This window comes from Elgaria multicarinata, chromosome 10 (assembly GCF_023053635.1).
Source record: "Elgaria multicarinata webbii isolate HBS135686 ecotype San Diego chromosome 10, rElgMul1.1.pri, whole genome shotgun sequence".
Lineage (NCBI taxonomy): Eukaryota > Metazoa > Chordata > Lepidosauria > Squamata > Anguidae > Elgaria > Elgaria multicarinata.
Window position 1 is genome coordinate 44,512,216 of NC_086180.1, and position 5,046 is coordinate 44,517,261.

The following is a 5,046-nucleotide window of genomic DNA, read 5'->3' on the forward strand; positions in this document are numbered from 1 at the left end:
AGCTGGCAGTTAGGGAGAACTTCCTCCCTCCAGTTATCGTTGCATGTTTGGCTCACATCAGCCACAGGCAATGCACTCTGCCCATGTTCATAGAATCGTAGAATAGCAGAGTTGAAAAGGGGGCCTATGAGGGCATCTAGTCCATCCCACTTCTTAATGCAGGAATTTAGCTGGCAGTTAGGGAGAACTTCCTCCCTCCAGTTATCGTTGCATGTTTGGCTCACATCAGCCACAGGCAATGCACTCTGCCCATGTTCATAGAATCGTAGAATAGCAGAGTTGAAAAGGGGGCCTATGAGGGCATCTAGTCCATCCCACTTCTTAATGCAGGAATTTAGCTGGCAGTTAGGGAGAACTTCCTCCCTCCAGTTATCGTTGCATGTTTGGCTCACATCAGCCACAGGCAATGCACTCTGCCCATGTTCATAGAATCGTAGAATAGCAGAGTTGAAAAGGGGGCCTATGAGGGCATCTAGTCCATCCCACTTCTTAATGCAGGAATTTAGCTGGCAGTTAGGGAGAACTTCCTCCCTCCAGTTATCGTTGCATGTTTGGCTCACATCAGCCACAGGCAATGCACTCTGCCCATGTTCATAGAATCGTAGAATAGCAGAGTTGAAAAGGGGGCCTATGAGGGCATCTAGTCCATCCCACTTCTTAATGCAGGAATTTAGCTGGCAGTTAGGGAGAACTTCCTCCCTCCAGTTATCGTTGCATGTTTGGCTCACATCAGCCACAGGCAATGCACTCTGCTCATGTTCATAGAATCGTAGAATAGCAGAGTTGAAAAGGGGTCCTATGAGGGCATCTAGTCCAACCCCCTTCTTAATGCAGGAATTTAGCTGGCAGTTAGGGAGAACTTCCTCCCTCCAGTTATCGTTGCATGTTTGGCTCACATCAGCCACAGGCAATGCACTCTGCCCATGTTCATAGAATCGTAGAATAGCAGAGTTGAAAAGGGGTCCTATGAGGGCATCTAGTCCATCCCACTTCTTAATGCAGGAATTTAGCTGGCAGTTAGGGAGAACTTCCTCCCTCCAGTTATCGTTGCATGTTTGGCTCACATCAGCCACAGGCAATGCACTCTGCTCATGTTCATAGAATCATAGAATAGCAGAGTTGAAAAGGGGGCCTATGAGGGCATCTAGTCCAACCCCCTTCTTAATGCAGGAATTTAGCTGGCAGTTAGGGAGAACTTCCTCCCTCCAGTTATCGTTGCATGTTTGGCTCACATCAGCCACAGGCAATGCACTCTGCCCATGTTCATAGAATCGTAGAATAGCAGAGTTGAAAAGGGGGCCTATGAGGGCATCTAGTCCATCCCACTTCTTAATGCAGGAATTTAGCTGGCAGTTAGGGAGAACTTCCTCCCTCCAGTTATCGTTGCATGTTTGGCTCATATCAGCCACAGGCAATGCACTCTGCCCATGTTCATAGAATCGTAGAATAGCAGAGTTGAAAAGGGGGCCTATGAGGGCATCTAGTCCATCCCACTTCTTAATGCAGGAATTTAGCTGGCAGTTTGGTAGAACTTCCTCCCTCCAGTTATCGTTGCATGTTTGGCTCACATCAGCCACAGGCAATGCACTCTGCCCATGTTCATAGAATCGTAGAATAGCAGAGTTGAAAAGGGGGCCTATGAGGGCATCTAGTCCATCCCACTTCTTAATGCAGGAATTTAGCTGGCAGTTAGGGAGAACTTCCTCCCTCCAGTTATCGTTGCATGTTTGGCTCACATCAGCCACAGGCAATGCACTCTGCCCATGTTCATAGAATCGTAGAATAGCAGAGTTGAAAAGGGGGCCTATGAGGGCATCTAGTCCATCCCACTTCTTAATGCAGGAATTTAGCTGGCAGTTAGGGAGAACTTCCTCCCTCCAGTTATCGTTGCATGTTTGGCTCACATCAGCCACAGGCAATGCACTCTGCCCATGTTCATAGAATCGTAGAATAGCAGAGTTGAAAAGGGGGCCTATGAGGGCATCTAGTCCATCCCACTTCTTAATGCAGGAATTTAGCTGGCAGTTAGGGAGAACTTCCTCCCTCCAGTTATCGTTGCATGTTTGGCTCACATCAGCCACAGGCAATGCACTCTGCCCATGTTCATAGAATCGTAGAATAGCAGAGTTGAAAAGGGGGCCTATGAGGGCATCTAGTCCATCCCACTTCTTAATGCAGGAATTTAGCTGGCAGTTAGGGAGAACTTCCTCCCTCCAGTTATCGTTGCATGTTTGGCTCACATCAGCCACAGGCAATGCACTCTGCCCATGTTCATAGAATCGTAGAATAGCAGAGTTGAAAAGGGGGCCTATGAGGGCATCTAGTCCATCCCACTTCTTAATGCAGGAATTTAGCTGGCAGTTAGGGAGAACTTCCTCCCTCCAGTTATCGTTGCATGTTTGGCTCACATCAGCAACAGGCAATGCACTCTGCTCATGTTCATAGAATCGTAGAATAGCAGAGTTGAAAAGGGGGCCTATGAGGGCATCTAGTCCAACCCCCTTCTTAATGCAGGAATTTAGCTGGCAGTTAGGGAGAACTTCCTCCCTCCAGTTATCGTTGCATGTTTGGCTCACATCAGCCACAGGCAATGCACTCTGCCCATGTTCATAGAATCGTAGAATAGCAGAGTTGAAAAGGGGGCCTATGAGGGCATCTAGTCCATCCCACTTCTTAATGCAGGAATCCACCTGGGATTCATCACAACATTTAAAGTCACAGGAGCCTTGCCTCTTTTGTGTCTGGTCAAGAGGGCAGGGCTCCTGCAGCTTTAAATGTTGTGATGAAGAGAGAATTTCACCAGGAGGTGCATGCATACAAATGACACCTGCTGAAATTCCCTTTTCTATGCAACTGTAAAAGAGGCAGGAGCCTTGTACTCCTTTGCATATGGTCACAAGGTGGGGCTGGTGACTCCGATGTCAGTGGGTCTATGAATCCGTGGTATATGCATAGGATTGTAGGATTTTATGTCTAACCTTGCATAGGATTGTAGGATTTATGTACCCACAGATTCATAGCCCCACCGACATTGGAGTCACCAGCCCCCTGCCCCTGTGACCATATGAAAAGGAGCACAGGGCTCCTGTATCTTTAACAGTTGCATAGAAAAGGGAATTTCAGCAGAGGGGAACCTGGTGAAGTTCCCTCTTCATCACACCAGTTAAAGGTGCAGGAGAAAAATATATTTTTTACTTAATTAACATTAAAGAATGCACAATGGTTGTGCATTCTTTAATGTTAATTAAGTAAAAAATATAAATTTTTTACAGTTATATTTATAAATATAAATTTCAGCAGATATCATTTGTATATATGGAGAACCTGGTGAAATTTCCTCTTCATCACAACAGTGAAAGCTGCAGGAGCCTTGCCCTCTTTTAAATGGAGTCACTCTAGTACAGCTCCTGCAGATTTCACTGCTGTGATGAAGAGGGAATTTCACCAGGTGCTGCATGAATACAAGTGACACCTGCTGAAATTCCCTTTTCTATGCAACTGTAAAAGATACAGGAGCCCTGTACTCCTTTGCATATGGTCACAAGGTGGGGCTGGTGACTCCGATGTCAGTGGCTCTATGAATCCGTAGGTATATGCATAGAATTGTAGGATTTTATGTCTAACCTTGCATAGGATTGTAGGATTTATGTACCCATGGATTCACTGACATCGGAGTCACCAGCCCCCTGCCCGTGACCATATGAAAAGGAGCACAGGGCTCCTGTATCTTTAACAGTTGCATAGAAAAGAGAATTTCAGCAGTTGTCATTTGTATATATGGAGAACCTGGTGAAATCCCCTCTTCATCACAACAGTGCAAGCTGCAGAAGCCGTGACCTCTTTTGTATCTGATTACTCTAGTATAGCTCTTGCAGCGTGCACTGTTCTGATGAAAAGGGAATTTCACCAGGTGTCATTTGTATATATGGAGAACCTGGTGAAATCTCCTTTTCATCACAACAGTGAAAGCTGCAGGAGCTATACTAAAGTAACCGCATTTAAAAGAGGGAAGGGCTCATTATCCTTTACAAAAAGCCATGAAATTCAATGAACAAAAAACCTACGGTTTATAAAACAATGTTAAGGCCCTACACTTTTCCACCAAGCACCAAAAAGCGGGGAAATTGGGAGTTAAGGCTCGCCAGCCTTAACGCCACATCCTCCCTAAGGAGGCAGAAAGTACCAGTGAAATTCTCATTCTGCCAAAGCAGATAAACCATGAGGACAGGATGGAGAATAGGATATGCAGAGGTGACTGTGGGGTTGTGGAAAACTGATGACGAACAACTTAGAGCCACCTACTTCTTTTTTTGTTTAGAGCAGCCCTTCCCCAACCTGGTGCCCTCCAAAGATGTTGGACTGCGACGACGGAGCAGGTAAGAAACCCCACCCCCTCCTGCCTGGCTCTGCTGCCAGGTAAGCCCCAACCCACTTACGTGTTCCATCGTCACTGGGCCTGGACTTGAACTGAGCACCCTGGTCCATCCAGAACCTCAATTCAAGCCTGGGCCTGGGGACGATGGAGCAGGTAAGCAACCCCCTCCTGCCTTGCCCCTTACCTAGACCCACTGCCACTGCTGTGCAAACTGCAGCAACGGCTCCAGGCAAGCCCCCACCCCAGCCCACCCCACTTACCTGCTCCGTTGTCGCTGGGCGCCGGCTTGAATCGAGTGCCCTGGTCCACCCGGAAGCAAGTCTGCACCTGCAGCCTTGCTTCTGGGTGGACTCAGGGGCTCAATTCAAGCATGGGTCAGGCCATGACGGAGAAGGCAAGTTGTGGGGTGCGACAGTTTGTGCAGTGGCAGCTCCAGGTAAGGGGCCAGGCAGAAGGGGGGTTGGCTGGAGCTGCTGCACTTAGTGCAGCGGTGGCAGCAGGTCCAGGTAAGGGGCCAGGTGTGTGTGTGGGGTTCTTACCTGCTCCGTCGTCACCTGGCCCAGGCTTGAATTGAGCCCCTGGGTCCACCCAGAAGCAAGGCTGCAAGTGTGGCCTTGCTTCTGGGTGCACCAGGGCACTCTGTTCAAGGCCGGGCCCAACGACGACAGAGC